Here is an 18,423-nt window from a genome sequence, read left to right as displayed (position 1 = left end):
TGAAAAAGAAAGAAGAAATAAGAAAAGGGAAGTGAAGGTAGAAATAGAATAGGTCCCACAGGCTTTCCTCTCTTTCTTGCCCCTAGCTGTGAGCTCCTGTTCACTGGTAATAGCAGACTGATTAACTTGGAAGACTGGATTCCCACCATCCCTGTGGCAAGCCAGCAAGAATATGAAACAGGACTTCCATCAAATCTTTCAAAATAAAACATCAAACGCATCAAGCCATCGTTTTATAAAAAAAAAAAAAGGAAAAAAAAAGAAAGAAAAAAAGTAATGTCAGACTTGTGTGGAACAAGAAACCAAAATCACAGCAATGAAAACACCTTTTGTTCTTGTTATACACAATGTCCCTGGACCCGAGACGTAAAGAAGGTGACAGGGATGCTGCTTTCTGAATGGAGGTGTGAAATCAAATCCTCTTTTTCTAGCAGGAAAGATTTGATCAGAGTTTGACTGATACATGAGCCAGATATCGACTTCTTAAAACCCAGATAAGCTTGGAGTTAGTGATGTCCAACTCTGATATAACGATTAATTTGTTTCAACAGGAATTGATTGGAGAGTAGATCAATACCGGTTGTCATTGAGAAACCTTTGAGTTGATGCTAATGTACTTTTTGATCTGATTTCACACACAAGAAGAAGAAGAGTGTTCATCATGGTTGTATCTACTTCTTCTTCTTCTTCTTGTTCATCTCATTATTCAAAATTTAGGGTTGACAGAAGAAGTCTATCCTCCTTGAAGATATTTATTTATTTATCTTTTGTTTATTATCTAATTTGACTGTCAGTCAAATTGTAACATTTTGCTAAAGGCTAACATTACACTATTTACCAGAAGTTAATTCTTCTTCGCCGCTCTAAAACAGTAGTTGCCAGTGGCTTCACAGTGCAACTTACTGTGTACGCTACTGATTTACAGCTGCAAAGAAAAATTCATTTCTGTTAAGAAAAAACAACAACAAACAAACAAAAAAAACTGTGTGAAAATATAAAGTTTATTAATAAATGATGTGGTATTGGTTCTGTGCGTACTTGCCAATACCCATTACCGTATTTTAGGCAGCAGCCTATCTGAGGCATTTGAGATACTAGTATTGGTATTGGGGCAATTCTACATGTTTGTAAATTAATTAATTTCTTCAGTTAATTAATTATTTTTGCTTCACTGGTTTGGTCCTCCATAGACTACTACAGCAGCAGGGGCATATGAAAATAAATAAATAATCTAGACCTAGGCTGAGTCGGCCAACATCTGGAGTGCATACGAGTGACGTCAGCCACTTTAAAAACTCATGATTTTATTCTTTTATCCGTATTAGGGAGCTTAGTTTTTAAATGTATTTCGGGCTTTTACTTTGAAGCCAAAACCACCCTAGCGTTGCTGTGGTTGCAGCTGCTCGCTTGACGCATCTCTCTCTCCTCTCTGTCTCTCTACCTCTCTCTACCCGCCGTCATCCAACACGGTGCCGCTGCCTCCTTCAACCTGGAGCCGCCGTCAGGAAGGATTAGCTGCCTGGTTACCGGAGAGAAAACCAGATAAGATTAAAAAAATAATAATAAATAAAAAGAAAAATCGGATTTTTATGAGGGTAGTTTTTTTCCTCCATGGAAGACAGAGTGGAAGGAGACCAACTCAGAGAGAGGATTGCATTCACAGTCTGTTCAAGTGTGTGAGTGTGTATTAGTCACAGAGTGTGTGTGTGTGTGTGTGTGTGTGTGTGTGTGTGTGTGTGTGTGTTCCTCGGACTCCCACTCAGTGATGTAAAACGTGAAGGTGGATTTTGGCATGTGGAGGAGCAGGTAAAAGGTAAGTCTCATCACACTTCACTGAGCCTGAATAGCTTTAACTGTCTTACAGTTTAAGGGGGGATGTTGGAGCTCCTGTGGCTTCAATCTGTTGCCAAGATGAATGAAAATCTTTCCCTGCACAACTCACTATTAACTGGCTGTTAAGTCGCAGGAAAAAGATATTGACACTTGGTTTCATCAGCAGACTATAGGCGTAGTCCCTTTATGGGCACTAGGTGTGAGGGTCTTGAGGAGGATGCAAGTAATTCCACAGCTAAATAAATAAATAAATTCACAAGAGAAGTGACGAGGTCCCCCATGAGGTCTGTGGTGATGAATGGAGATAAAAGCTTTGCCTCAGTTTTCAGAGTGATGTAGGTGTTGAAAATGTGGTGCATTCACTGTGTGAGTTTGGGTGGATGACGACACTTCTCCCCGAGCATTGCAGGATGAAAAGGGAATCAGTTAAGTGATATTAAATGAGATTTCAAAATAAAAATAAATAAATAAATAAACGTGTGTGAAATTTTGGCCTGGGCTCGGTTGACGTCTGTTGGATGTGACTGTAATTTCCTTTCACCGAAGATTGTTGCAGTAAAAGAGATTGCATCTGTGCACCGGGTGACACGATGATACCAACTCACTCACTTCACAAGGTGGGTAAAACCCTTCCCCGAGCTGCACAGCGGGGATGACACATGCACTGTATGAAGTTGGAAGCTGGCGCTCTGCTGTGAGTCAAAGTGGCCCTGCAGCAGAGAGACACAGTCCTTTTTTTTTTGTAAGCCCCGGGAGTGGACCAGGATCTCTAAAAGCCTGCCGGGGTTAGATATAGTGTAGATATATTCTTTCATGCAGATGAGTGCTTGCAAAAACTCCCCACTTTACTTCTATTCTGACCTTAAGTATGAGAAATAGGACTGAATTATAAATGAGTTATGCTCCAGCCAAGGGACTCAGCTACTGTCTCTTGTCTGACTTCCGCGGGCATTAATTGACTATGGCATGGCTACGGTAATTGGGTGCAAATTCAATCTGGTTCTTCTTATCTTTATAATGGAGAGCAAAGTTCAAGGGAAATAGTCAGAGATGCATTTGTTAAGCCATGTCTAAAAATAAAAATGGGCATTTGGGAACAATAGTTTGGTGAGCTGTGTCAAATAATTTATCGCGCTGACCAAATTGTTACATCTTTGCGCCCATGAAGCTGGAATATAAAAGTGTTTTTTTAATAAGTTTTCATGTGACAAATGAATTCAGGTGCAGGTACCGCAGGGTTTCAACAACTGCCAACCCTGCTGTCTCCAAGCAAGAGGGATGCTAATGGAGGAGAGAGAGGATACAGGCGTTACCGCTGCAAGACAGAGAGAGAGAGAGAGAGTGTGAGGCGTTTCCATGGTAACCTGTCAGGGGTGTGTTTGGTCCCCGGAGATGATGAGGAACGGAGGGGAGGAGAGAGATGAGAGGCATGGAGAAAACTATCCCTCGTTAAGGGTGAGAGGGGGATGGGAGAGGAGATAATGGAGGGAAGAGTGGAAGGTGGGATTGCCCCCCCCTCCACACACACACACACACACACACACACACTTCCCCACCCCTTCTCCTATTGTTTGTTTGTCTCCTTCCCGTGCTGTTGCCTCCTCGCAGGCTTCCTCTCCTCACACCACCTCCTCTGTTCGTTTGGAAGGAACCCGTTGGTGCTCGTCATGCCTGTGTTTGCGTCATATGGAAGAGGGCTAGACGGTTATTATCAGTGTTCACGTGTTTGAACTCTCGCTTGAGGACATTGAGGCACTTAGTTGCTCTTGAATCAGTTGTAGTACTTCCTTGTATCTTTACCTGTTGGCCATTATAACCACAGCCAACATCTTGACCTCCACAGCCTCACTACTCACTCCTCGTGACGAGCACACAAACCAGCTGGTCGCTTCTTGGCTTTTGTAGTTTCCCTCAGATGCCAATAATGTGAAAAAAGCAATGCCAGTCTTCGGGTTATATCTGCTGAGTGTTTAGCTGTGTGTTACATTGACAATGTTATTGCTATTGTGAGGGGACTTTCATGCTCCGTGGCTGTCAGCTTCGACTCCACAGCCACAACACAGCTCACCTCTGGCCACGTCCGTACGACACACCCACAGCAAACTGTAAAACATCCAAAAATAAAAAAAATCCAAGGAAATCCAACTTAAACCAAAAGGAAGAATTTAGGCACCAACAGAAAAGACACAGACGCCACATGTTGCAGCAACAAGTGTGGCATCAAGATTTTTTGGTGTGTTGTTTTTGAAGTATTTTATGTCTTTTTTTATATCAGTGAGTTGACAGTAAAGATATGAAGGGAACATCAAAGGCTCCCCCAGCCACATTTGAGTCAAGGATGTCGTGACAGCAGCTTAACATAGGCCATGAAGTCTGCAAGTAAAAGATATCTGAGAAAGATCCAGAGTTTTCCCTTGACTTCTTGCATAGGAGTTATGCATATTATGTCTTGATTGATGATTTATATTATTTCTGTTTTTCAAAAGTTGATGGATTTAAAGTAAAGGAATTTTTACCACCTGGACTTTCATTCCAATGGTATCAACTTGGAAGCTTGTATAACTCTCTTATATATATCTAACATGATGGAGGTATGTGAGGCTGAAAAGTGCAAAAGGTGTTGTTGCTGAAGCCAGTAGAGCAGTAGTCCACAGCTTTAAAGTGAGTGCGGCGGCTGCTGCAAGATCGTTGCCATAGTAGTTGATCATCAACTCAACCAGTTAATTTGACTCACGAAGTAAGAAAAACAAGATTTAGTTCAATTTTGGAGTGAAATAATGAGTATTCACACAGATTCACATTTTATTTTATTGTTTGTTTACTTGTTGTCATGTATCTATTTTGGTCTATTCTGAGCACATTAGTGCACACATTAAAGTCATTTTCCCACAGACGCCCATCATGATGACAGTAAAACAACAGCTGGCTGCTGAACAGCCCCATTATTAATGTAAGGAGTTGGCAATTTCACACTCACAGCTTTAATTGCTTAATGATAATCTACTGAGTTGAGTTTTGTTTCAAGATAACTAATGACTAACTAATGACTAAAAAGCTGTTCAGCAGCCACCTCTCATATCCCACACTTTAAATTAGCATGAGTTGCCATGTAGTGGTTCGGCGACAAGAATGTTTCAAGTGTTTGTGCATGTTTCGCATCTCTGTGCATTAAATATTCTGCAGTCATGTAGAAAAATGGGATTTGAAACATACGGGAGCACCAGTTTTGTGTGGACAAAAGGGACTTTTAGTGGTTTATAGCTGCATTTTTTCACAGGCTTTACCAAACATTTGTAGCCTATACAATGCAGATTTGGTGCTTTGCAATGTTTATTGTATTCAGAGTCAGGAACATTCCTTTATCATCAATTCAGGCCCTTCCCTGCAGGTTCCTGTGTAGATGGTGGTAATTAGACCTTCATGTCATTAGGTCTTAGAGCAGCAAGTGATGACCCCCCTCCTCACTTAATCTGACTGGACAGGATAGACTTTTATTCAACTCACTGACTGCTGTCAAAGCAGTCTTCCAAAAATATACTGTAAGTCATCTAGAGTGCGCAGAGCAGCACAAAAGCAGTAGACAAAAAGCTTCACTTTCATTGAAAAAGATTTTTCTCTATGATCACATCCCAAGACTCACATTTACAGAGCTTTCTAGTATTAAGTTTTGGCCCCAGTGGTGAAATTCAAAAAACAGACATATGACGTTTTCTAAGAATTTCCCCCTAAAAAGATTAAATCATAGTACAAATAAAAGCTCTGCAGGATGCATAGAGCTCATCTCTTCAAGAGAACCTGTAGGGGCTGTATGGGGGAGGACTTCTATGCAGCTTAGGAGGTTCTTAAGCAAAGGGGAAAAAATGGCCGCAACAAGTGGAGGCAAGAAAGAAGTTCATCCAAATACTGAATTACAAAGATGGGCTAAAGTGCTTCAAATCGCAGGGATGAAACCACTCGTAAGTTGGAACTGCTTTTTTAGGTGAAATAAGAGCTCTCTGAGAGTTTTCTCAAAATAGTCTCAATTACAGGGTGCATCCCAGGTTTCTGATGCTGGGTGATCTTGAATGGGAAAAAAAAAAAAAAACTCAGTGGCTAAAAGGCAGCTCTCCATCAAAACATAATTTCTCAAAAAACAGAATATTTGTTTATATACGGAACTTTATTTCAGCTGACTGTTTTATGTGAAGGCAGATAAAGGGATTCACAGATTCTAAATTAAGATAAAAGATAAAACGGCATCAAGGACGTATGTGCAGTACGCACAACCAACATCACAGGGCAGCAAAAATAGAAACATGCATCATCATGGGATAAAAATGATGAAAGCCAGTAGAGCAGTCAGTAGGCTGAGTCTCTTAATCTCTGTATTCTTATTCTGAATACAGATTTGGCCAAAGTAACAGGACAGTGAAGGCTGTCTCCACATGTAGCCCCGCAACACATTAGCAATGCAGCGAGCTATATGGAGTGCTCGTTGTTATTGGAGGCGAATTTTTAGTTTGACAGGGAAGACAAGGCTAGTCTGTGGGGCCCTTTGCTGGAGTGTGATTAGCATTGCAGATGCAGGTTTCTGTAGGCGTCAGTTTCAACAAACTCAAGGTTCCCCTGTCTCCAGTGCATGATTAAAATGTAACAGTGGTGCGTGGGAAATTCACAAGAGCAAAATCATGCTCCAACACTCAAAGAGCCTATTTTTTGCTCAGGTATGTTGCACCTCCTTCGGCGCGCGCTCTCTTTGCTCTTTCTCCTGCACATAAATACACACAAGGGCTCAACCCGCATGGGATGGGAGCCAAAATTGGCTCAAAGCTGCCAAAAGCCATTATTTTCTGCAGATATTTGATATAAAAAATTAATGTGTGAATGTGAAGGAGGACATTGCTGGAAATGAGAGGCATGTGAATTTCCTGGAGAAACAAAGCAAAAGAAGGAAAAAAAAAAATCTGTTTTTCGCAGCATGGAAACAAAATCTTTAAAATGATCATAACCATAACCAAAATAATAATCATAACCATTGGCATAATCATAATCATATAAATCTTCATAATAATCAATAACACCATAGTCATGCTTATGTAATCAAGCTGAAACATTACATTAAGATCAATGCAGGTTAAAATTCTCCCACAGACGACCCGCGTAATATTGATCAGTTTAAAAATGAATGTGTGTGTGTGTAGTCACATTTACATGCCACACAAGGTGCAGCTACGAGCACAGTGTCCATACTGTTCTGTACATCCTTGAACCACTGCACATTGCATTAATATCTGATAAGGTTATTTGTTGCCTTGTTGTGAGTCAGCGTATACCCTGTGCACGTCATTTCCGTCTCATACCACAGCACATGTATACCAGAGGAAACTGCTCACCGTCGCTCTGACCGAAAAACACCTTTGAGGTGGTAAAAGTCAAAATGTTTGTAAGTGCCTTTCATTCTTGCTGCTATATATAAACATGCTCAGCCCTCAGCAATGTCAAGCGCACATAATAGCACGCACCCCTTCCCATTGAGAAATGAGAAAAACGAAGCAACAGGCAGGTCTCTGGAGGACACGCTCCTGTAGGAGACGACAGTGAAATGGGAAAAAGGCTTTCAGCACAATGGAGCTCTCAGGTTAGTGTGGGCTTCCCTTCTTCCCCTGGCGTTATCACACACCCAGAGGACGGTTGACGTTAGCTGCTCCTCAGAAGTCTGTTTCTAGATTATTTAAAAGCACAGTCTGTAAAAGGAGCTGGGTGCCCTTTCTTTGAGCAGTACATTCATTAACACAAAAGTGTCGCTTAAGGAGGGTGTTTTCTTCCCTTTGAATCAGATTTTCTGAACTTCTGACAGCCGCCGTTAGCTAACGCAGTCACGAGTCCTAGCATGAGGTATGTTTCTCCTGGTTGGCTACAAACACAAATGTCCTTAAAAATCAGCATTATTTTTTACAACTTTACATTGTCTTTGTCCAATATCTAAACTTAATAGCAGTAAATTTAGCATCAGCTAAAAAGCTAAAGCCTCTCGACTGTGTAACATTAGCTTATTCATGAAAGCTGCCTGGAGACAGCAGCAAAATAGCATCAATTTATAGCAGTAACCCAAGAGTGCCACAGGGACGGTGTAGTTTTTGTTAGCATCACCCAATGGGAAACCAAAAAGCCAATGGGACTTTTACATAAAATAAGATCTATGATAAACAAAAGTTAATGATACTTACACATTTTGTTCAGCAGGATCATCTTCACACATAAAAAAACACTCTTTTTTTTTGTTTTTGAAGCCTAATACAATCACCAGGAATGTTAGGCTATAAGCCAACTACACCACGGTCGCATGACTTCATTGTCACCACCACTATGTTTACAACTTGTGGTTTGATTTAAGCCTTGAAATTTAAGCCTTTCCTCTTATAAAGTCAGTAATAGTTTGTAAAAATACAAGAACACAAGACCGTAAAGGTGGACTAATGAGTCGAGCGGTTTCCGTGTTCGGTTGATGATGTATAACGTCCCCAACAACGTCTGTACTCTCATTTAGCCACTTGTTAGCATCCGGCCTTTTTAAGACAAGCAAAAGATTAAAGAAACCATGACTGGGGTATTTGCTGAAATATCTTATGTTGGAGAATAAAATGGAAAAAGTCTTAAGCTAATGTTACCTTTTCAGCCGTAACCAAAAACCCATTCAAAAAGCCAAAGACTTAAGGACGAGGGAACTGGAAATGCAAAAAATGTTCATTAATTTCCAGGTTCTAGGACTCACTCTTGCAGCACTTTGTGACTTACTTCTACTTTTAAACAAAATTTAACACCAGACTCAGTTTAACCAAATTATATGGGAAAATCTGTTTTGACATTTGTTATGTGATTTCTGTCTCTAATATAAATAGAGAATGACATTTTGTTTGTGGCATTCACACCACCGAAAAATGACATTTGAAAAATTAAACATAAATTTGTTTTTCTATCTTATTCTGGTTATTCTGGATAAACAGTGATAGTTTTCATTGTGAATACTACTTTCAAATTAAGAAATAGTACCTAAACCATGAACATCAGTGACAACATGTTCTTAAACTTACACCAAAAGATCAGAGAAGTATTATTACTTTATTCGGATCCCCATCGAGAGGTTCCAAAGACATTCTAATAAGTATGTTTTATACCAAAGACCTAACCTTTTATGATGCCCCCCAAAATCGATCACATCTATTATTATAGTTGGGTTTGGCAGCACACAGACTTTAATAGGAGCAGACACGAGAGGAGAGGAATTAAATATGACATAAGCTGAGAGACAGATTTGATATGAGAATGTCAGAGTACCTGCCGGCCCTCCCGCCCTAACGCTCATCTCTTTCCATTTTGGTATTTATTTCAGCAGTCAGGCCCGCAACCCCTGTATCTCCGGGAGATCTGCCTGCATCTGGCCCATATTCTATCATTAGCTCCCCCCCAGCCTCTCTCCCCCGCTACCTCCCTCCATCTCTGCAAGCGCAAATTTACTTTCGTCACACATACAGTGAAAATGATAGAAACGCATAAGGGCAAAATGGATTACATATTGTGCAGGTGATGGAAATGAAAGCCCTGAGGGGTCTATGAAACTAAAACAAAAGGAGACAGAAATGAGCAAAGAAAGGTTACAAAGACATTACTGAATTGGATAACAGAGCGGAAATGATGCCAAAAAGTCAAGGGGGAGGCATTTTGGAATGTCACTCAAAGTGCACGGCGTAAAATAAAGTGAACCTGATACAGAAAATGAAAGCGAGAGCGGTGGTAGGTGAGTGAAGAGTGAGCTCTAAATGAGATGTTTTGACTTAAAAGCATTAAGTAAAGACAAATTAGATCTTTTACTAACCTGATTTCTGAATTTTTGAATCTTTCAGTGAAACATTAAAATCGATAGGAGTATGCAATAACTGCATGGCCAACATTGATTGTTTTTGCTTTCATGTTTTTTCTTTGGAGTGGTGGATTCTGATGCGTTTGGAGCTGCAGTGGAGATAAATTAAACATCACTAGCGATATACTTAAGCATTTCGTTGCCCTGTAAAGTAAGGGTAAGGCAATATCTACACTGGGGTTGCTATCATGCAACGTGAAATTTTTATTCCTAGCAAAAATAAAAGCAGGGTGTAATAAAAGACACCAGGTGATGTTGAGCCAAACACAAATCAAACTGATTCCCCGACATCATATGCAGGGTACTAAGAACAACTGCTGATTGCCTGTCATGTATGATAGAGGGGACAGGGCTGCCCGCTGTTGCACATTTCAGGACAAATATTGTTCCAATCTAAGAGGGTCAGTATGGCTGTTGTCACCTCTGTGACAGGATGCAGGATGGCTTAGCTGGAGTGCTCGGTAATAGCACAAATAAAAGCAGAGAGTACAGGTACAAACAGGTTGTTTGTTCGGGTGGGAACAGAGCAGCACTCTCAGGGATCACCTGAGATACTGTAGTAACGACCCTAACAATACGATTGGCCCAACAAGCTGTAGTGTTAATGCACTCATCCCCTCATTATTACAAAGTACTTCAAAGAACACAGAGGCTATTAGATCCACAGTATAGCATCAGGCCTGTGTGTGTTTCCAGTTGTGGTGCCTGCGGCCTCTCAGCTGTCCTGTTGTGTGGACGCCAGCGCTCTGGCTGAGCCTCTGTTTGAGGGCACACTCCTTGCCGTGGGGCCATGCGGCTGGTTGATGGCCAAAGCCTCAGCTTCAATGGCTTTTTAGGATGACAGTATCAGCGCCACATGCCCTGCAATAGCTGTGTCCTTCTGTGCCGCCACACTGAGCATCTGAAATGAATGTAGTGTGCAGAGCTGCCTCTCATTCTAGGCAATTATTATTTACATTGTATTTCATTCAGTTTTAGTTTAGGTATAGATATATACTTTGGTGTTTGGTGTATTTACAGTATGTATGTGTTGCATCCTGAGTGTCTGACTGACTGACATTGCTTTGCTTCCCTGTGGAAATGACCTAAGAGCTCATTTAACTTGTGAAGTTTTATATAGATGTTGATAGATTGTCAATGACTTTTTCCAACGAGATAAAATCACGAAAGGATTGTTTTTTCCAATGTATCTCAGTTAGTGCAACCTGTTGTATTTTGTCTCTAAGTGTCTCCATAGTTATATAGTTTTATTAGAGAAAAAGGTTTGTACTGCTGTTGCCTGATGTTTGCCTGAATACATTAGAGATGCTGGAGACACAGCCACGGATGACTTTTCATCAATACTTTTCACTTTATCTGACTGTGCAGAAAACGTATTAACAGTGTAAGACAGGCAGAGAGGAGGATGACAAAAGAGCAGCAGAAGTAATTTCATTCAAATTCCATTCACCTCCGTTGAGTTGGCGGTGGCGGCAGAAATCTCAGCAGCATACATCTCAAAACCTGAGCCATTAAACCTCTAAATATAGTCAGGACATGGCTACAGATTATAAGTGCTTTTTTGGGGTGGGGTTCGGTTGATCTCGACCCATTAAAGCAGCGTTTCACCGCCTTCTCTGTGTGTGTGTTACACTCGTGAGCACACCTGGACTATTTGAGTAGATTGGGATTTTTTTACTTACCCTGTGTGTGCACTGTTGTTTTACTTCCTGTTTTTGTCTTGTTTTCCCTCCACTGTGTTTGTTTGCCCCGCCCTAATCTGTTTCACCTGTGTCCACTTAACCCTGCCTTCCAGGTGTTTTGAAGTCTCTGTGTTTGGAACTGCTTACAAATGTACTGCCTGGTAAATACTGCCTACTATAGACTCATTTTAATATTTAATTATTTTTACTATACTGTCATACTTAATATGAATAATGCTTTAGTGGGCGGTTCTGAACACAGCCTCAATCTTCCCCTCTGTCTTTGTCAGTTTGTCTGTTTTGCTCTTGTTGAGCTCTGCCCAGATTCTCCTTGTGTGGCTGTTTGGTTCCCCCATTGTTCCCTTCTGCTTGGAGTTTAGACTTTTGTTCATGGACTTTTTTTATTTTTTTGGATCACCGCCCCAGTTTTGATTTCTGTTTCACCAGTTCAGTAAGTCTTTTGTGTTTGTGCTTGTGTGTTAACTGCAAGAACTCTGCTGCTGCTGTGGTCTGTTTTTGGGTCCAGTCATCCCAACTTATGACAACACCAGTCAGTGATGGTACACTTGGTAACAGCCAGGTAAGATTTTCAGACAGTTTTAAACTAAAGTGAAAAATGGACTTGGTAAAAATGGAAAGAAATCTTCACACGGGCCACAAGAGTTCAGCTCCTCCACCACATGACTTTTCAGACTCAAAACACAATCATTCTTCTGTGTTCAGTGTGATGTAGGTTCTACTGGGGAAAAAAATACAGAGAGTTCAGACGCAGGAGTGAACTGAATTGTCTCTTTTGCACATCCAACTTTAATACTCTTCCTCACTCCACCAGCTGTGGGCACTATATCTGGGCGTCCATTTTTACCACAACACAAAACGGTTGTAAATAGACACCATGTTTCTGAAGTTCGGGAGTTTCCCATCTTGCTTGATTAACAACAGTAACTCTCTCTTCTCAGAGCATCACTCACATTACATACTGAGCACTGTCCCTTCTTAAAAATGATTTGCTGATATATTTGATAAAACAAGCAGAACAATCTAGCATGATTAAAACCTGATGGATTAATATTTCCCGTAGGGAATCAAAATAGAGATCGGAACTAAAACTATCTGACTTTTATAAAAAAAATTAAAAATTTTTTTTTTTTTTTTAAAAAGCAAAAATTTTTCCCATGGGACAGAGGAGAATTAATTTTAATGGTCTGAACTGCAAAGTGACTTTTTTTTTTTTTTTTTTTACAAACCATTAGTAATGGCTGTAAAGTTATATTAGACTATAGTAAATATAAATAAAAGGAAACTAAATCAAAGCATTTCTTATCTCACCCAAAGTGAAACTTATCTGAAACTGACACTGACGTAAAACATGAAAATCAAATTAATATCAAAATATAAAACTTAATATGTGTAAACACGAACAAAACTTTAGAGCAAGTACGAAGAACCCGGGCTTCGCAAACGGGATGTTGCAACCCCACCCACACACTGATTCAAACTGATGAGACGGCTGGGTTTACACATAAACATCTTGCTGAGGGCAGCGTTAATGCGGTGCCCTGTGAATTTTAAGTAATTTTATGTTTATGCTCGTTTGCCAAAATGAGAACGTTTGCTGTAATGCAGGAAGATTCTTGCAAGCCAGCTGGCAAACGCACTGGAATAAATGAAAGTGTTTCACTGTATAATCGTGCGAGCAAGTGTTCGGTGAAAGACAGTTTCCGCAGAACAAATATTTTGGAGCTATCTGAATGTCACACATTGGAGTGGGTAAGTGAGCGGAGAGCTGCTGTTGGGACAGTGACAGTTTGACGAGAGAACATCCTGGCTGTGTTGCATTTCCCTAATCTTGCAAAATGTGCAAGCCTTCCTTCTTCCCACTGTGTTTGTCAGCTGCTTTGGGGATTAATTAGCATAGCAGGGTTGGAAATGGATCCACTGCGAGAAGAAGACTGTCCCTCATTTCACACACTGTTAGTGGGCCAGCGTCCTGCTCCTGCAGAAAGAGACGGCTCATAGTTCAGGAAACTCTGAGAAAAGGAGATTATAAACAGTATGTGCTGCTCTTAGCTCAGCGTTAGCTGTGTCAGTCGGGGGGGGGGTTGTCACGTTCCCTAAAATAATACAGTGACCTCCCTTGTCACTTAAAATACTTATGGGGCTGCAGTGACGTACAGTAGTAGATATAACCCAGGTGTCGAGACTAAAAATACGAGACGATCTATGCAGCAGTCAGGAGAAGTGAAAACCCAGTCGTCTTATTCAATATCAGGCATAAAGGTGTAAATGTCATGCTAAGAGAGAGAGCGCACTCCTCGCTCTCCGTAGAGAGTCACTGCAGTGTTTAAACATGGCCAAAACTATGTGACTGGATTCTATTTTTTGAGGCGTTTTTAATTACAGCGTTATAAACCTGTTAACTGTCTCCAGCTCAGCGTTCAGCATGGGGGTTAACAATGAACTTACTCACAGGTATGTGTTGAGTGAATTCACTGCCAATACAGATTCAGGTACTTCACTGTTCAGGTTATATTGTGTGGTTCAACAATCTTGTTGCTCCTTACTATTATTGCGTTTCAAGCCTGTTTTACAATTTGGACAGATTTGAGATCAGTTAGTGACTCTGCCGCTGCTGCTGAGAGGTTCTTGTACGTTTTTATAGTCCTTTTGATTTCAGTTCTGGTTGGTTGCTGGTTGAAATTCTGAGAGTATCTTGATAATACAGGCGCCAGACTTCTGTTCAAAATGTCTCGTTGATCAGTCAGTGGGGGAAGGAAAGGACTTTGAGAGAGCTGCTTTCTTGTCCCCAGCTGATTCCTGATGAAAATTTGATGTCGTCTTTTTAGATCCTTGTATAGAGAAGACAGGCAAACGTTTTCCTCTTCAAAAAGCCAGAATGTTCTGCACTTTCAGACTATTACAAGACGTACGCATGCAATGTGTGCATGCACCAGCTCTCGTCTTCCAAAAATTCGTGAGGCACATGCATGCCTCATTTCTTGTCAATCCCTTGTGCGTGTACTCTCTCTGTACGAATCCAGCTCGGTGCGGCAGACTCTACCACTGATAATGCAAACTGTTATATAGAGAAGTTAATGATAAGTTTAAATACATTTCATGGCTATAGCAGAATAAATGTCAGACATAAATGGTATTAAAAAATTGGTGTGATATGTTGGATTATAACTTTCTTCAGTGTTGTAATAGTAAATAACGACAAAGTTCAAAGTTTCAACTACAAAAGATTTCATGTGTAACGGCCCCTTCTCTCCTCTATTTGGAGACACAGTTTGCTCAGTAACTCACCATGGGATTCAATAGAGGCAGAATGATTTCTGGAGTATTTTACTGAAGCACAATTCTGCTACTTCACTTAAATTTGCCTCCCAACAGAGTTGCTCTAAATTTCACCCTCAGACATTTGCAGTGTTGTTAGGTGCATCAAGGAATTTCTTTCGTGATGCAGTGCTAATTTATCTTTGTTATAGCCACTGCCTCAACGTCTTCCTACTTCACATTGTGAGACATTCATTCCCCAAAATGCCTTTCGACTTCTCCCAGAGATCATAAAGGCATTCAGCTGGGTCTGTATAGTACTGTAAGTGGAGCTAAATTTCCCTGCATAGAAAAAAATATATAGTCTGATGTCCTCCTTTCAAAAAATCCTCCACTAAACTATCACCAAACACACCAAATAGGACATGGCTTGTTGGACTGCAAAATCTTGACGAGAATTAATTAGGCAATTTGTTGATGATCGCTTTCTAAAAAGTAAGAATACTAATTCTGTGAGCAGCTAAGTGGTTGTAATGCTTCCAGCCATTTATCAGTTTTAAAGGATCATTAAGGGGCGAGAGAGCTAGCAGTGCGCACTCAGGTTGCCTGGGCATGTGCTAAGTGCACTCGGCGTCTATATGGACGGGACCCGGATCACTGAGCTTAGGCGCATGCGGATGATGATTTGCGAAACCACTCGCCTCTCTGAAATCAATATCTCCTCATGTGTTATTTACACGCTTTCCACCCCAAAGTTGTTTAGATGTCTGGTTTTCCAAAAAATCCTGGGGACAATCAATGTTCATTTCTGTTGTGCGGCTTTCTAATAGAAGTGCTCTTTACTGTGCTCACGAGGACGCCGCACTCAAACAAACATAGGAACACTCACTTGGTCTGTCATGCACAAGAAAGCTGTCATCAAGAACACGATTTTTAAAAATATATGTAAATGTATTTTTATTATATAAAATAAGATGGCCTTAATCAGTTTTTGTAAGTACTGTATATTTAAAACATAAATACTAAAATCTAAATCAAAGCATTTCTTTTTCTCCAGAGCAGAGTGTAACTTATCTGAAACTGACACAGACATAAAAAATGAAAATATCAAAATGAAATATTCCATTTCTGTAAAAACCAACAAAATTTAAGACCAAATATGAAGAACTTGAGCTTCTGCAAATAAGATGTTGCAACCCCACCCACACACAGATTCAGACTGATGAGATGGCTGGGTTTACACATAAACATGACATATCAAAAAAAAAGAAATCCAAGGAAAATGGCACCAAGAATTCCTCTGCACAGTACACATCTTCTTCTTGCCTAAGATCACCTATAGAGTCATCAAACATGGGCCCTAGGAAATGGGGGGGGGGGGGGGGGGGGGGGACAGGATAACAGATGTATTAATGTCCAGATTTGAAATAATAGCAGAAAAAGGGAGTATCCATTCAGCTTAGAAATTTCTGTGGTAGCTGGGGCAGCTGCCACTATTTATTCTGCTCCACTGTGTTTCATTGATAGAAAATAGATGAGGTGCTAATGGATGTGTGCCACCAGTAGTTCTCCATCCTGTGTAAGACACAGGCTTTGCTACAGAGGCCCCTTTGTCCTCAGCTTCTCTGTATTGATTTTCTGGCATATGCTTGGTTTTCTTGAATGGTACAATTTGTAAGATTCATAATGTTGGGACGGCTCAGCCACTGCATATACACAGAGTCTGCAGAGGGATAAAAAATATATATATACTGGGCTTCACATGGCTAAAAAAAGGAATTGAGGTAAATGATTTTCTGTGCTGCTTTCCTCAGCTGAAGGGTCTTTCAACTACACCCCCCTCTTAGGACACCAGTCGTTTAGGTGGCTACATGGGACAAACACTGTTTAAACATATAATAGTTGAGTCTAAACCACCCTTCCTGCAAGCAGAGACGGCATGAAGTCTAGCCACTGAGCAGCAGTAGAAATTCTTCTTCTCACTTAGTCACAAAGCTTTCAAGTGGATATCAGACTGTGCATAATGTGTTGGAATATTTATGCATGCATGCGAATATGAGTTAGCCTGGGATTTCGGTGCATTTAGCGAACACTTAACTGGTCCAAACCAGCTCCATTCCCAAAAGGGTTCACATTCGCCAGTCTCCGGCTGAGGTTTGCAGGGAGCCAATTACGGGGCAGGTGTAAAAAGGCAGGTAATATCGTGTGAAGGCAGCCAATAAGCTCTCAGTCGCACTAATGTGAGGCTGTTACATTAAGTCTGTGGCGCTGCATTCTGGCGTAAACAAATCACAGGAGAAGCTTCTGAGAGCTTCTGTCTCAGTCACAGAGAGCCTCGGGCTTCTGTCACAACTGTAGTTAGAAATCCACAAACAGTATACTGCAGTCAGAGCTTCTACTGCAGGAACAGTTTCACACAAAGAAGAATTAACTAATTATTGACCGGTGCAAACTGCAACGATGCTGGTCGAAATGACGCCGGATTGAAGAATTTTAACAATCAGTTATTCATTTAACTCATTTAGGAAGCAAAAATGCAAATCATTTACTTCTTGCATGTGGGGCTTTGCTGCTTATCTGCTTTGTTTCATTTTTAATTGAATGACTTTGTATGTGAACCGTACTCTGAACCGTAGGCTGGCTAAGCAATTTCACATTGACGTCACGTTTGGTTGTGAGGAATTCTGATTCACTGTTTCACCCAAAGATGCAAAACATAAGGTCTGTTATTTGGAATATTTGAAATGACCAAAGACTATGATGCAGTCCGTACCACGTCTGGTGTCCAAGTGTTTATTGTGATCCCGAATGGCTACTGCAACAGCGAGCGCTTTGAAGATGATACTGCTCCAATTCATGCCTCCGACTGGCATTGTCTCCATAACAATAGCAGCCGGGGCTGGTGGGTATTATAGTATTTAGACCACCTGAGCCAAAATGACAAACAGATCATGATTTCTCAGAACTAAAATTGAAGAAATTGAAACTGGTGGCTGTGACATGAACGTATAGGATTGTGATGGGAGGAAAAATTGGAAATAGAATACAGAATGAGAAATACATTTATATATATATATATATATATATATATATACACACTCTATAATCAGAATATGATTTTAAAAAATGGTTACTTTCTGAAAGATATCATGTAAATCTCTAAAAGCAACGACTCCTCCAACCTGAACAACCATATAGGTCATTTCTTTCAACCCTCTGATACAATCCGTAGTAGTGTCTCCTGAAATGGCGGCCCTACAGCAGCATGCATATTGGATCCCAGTTGTTATGGTTACAATAATAAACATGAGGACTGTACCAACAGAAGCATGCCTACATTCATCGCCATGGTTGCTATAATAACGGCCGTGGCTTGATTAAGGTATAGGCACAAAAACGACTTAGTTATGTTTCATAAAAGATCGTGATTTGGGTTAAAATAAATGCTTCTGAAAATTAGATGTTTGTTGTCACGGTTACAAATATTAACAACATGGTTAGCTTTGTTGTATGGTCATAGATATAGAAACGACAAACTGCTGTAAGACCAAAGAGCTTCTGCCAAAACAGTAAAGTAATGACACTGATTTAAGGATTTTTTACTGTTGGGTAGAACCATAATGGGATTAACCTGTGATGCCCCAGGACTTTTTTTTTGGGCCCATTTATCCTCCCTTCCTTTCACTTCTAAGTTCCCATCAAGTTCAGTGCACGCAGAGACCAAGAGGCCGACCA

General features: G+C 40.6%; 1 protein-coding gene across 2 annotated transcripts in view; it reads left to right on the top strand.

Annotated features, from left to right (window-relative positions):
• The first annotated feature begins 1,306 nt into the window (after positions 1–1,306).
• Positions 1,307–18,423, top strand: part of lingo2b (leucine rich repeat and Ig domain containing 2b) — a 32,989-nt gene continuing 15,872 nt past the window's right edge. The window contains exon 1 of one of the 2 annotated variants that reach the window (XM_056394428.1): positions 1,307–1,813. The gene's annotated coding sequence lies outside the window, so the exon portion shown is untranslated. The other variant, XM_056394432.1, reaches the window with a different exon arrangement.

The sequence above is a fragment of the Seriola aureovittata genome, chromosome 13 (genome assembly GCF_021018895.1).
Source record: "Seriola aureovittata isolate HTS-2021-v1 ecotype China chromosome 13, ASM2101889v1, whole genome shotgun sequence".
Lineage (NCBI taxonomy): Eukaryota > Metazoa > Chordata > Actinopteri > Carangiformes > Carangidae > Seriola > Seriola aureovittata.
This window is presented reverse-complemented; position numbering and strand designations above follow the sequence as displayed.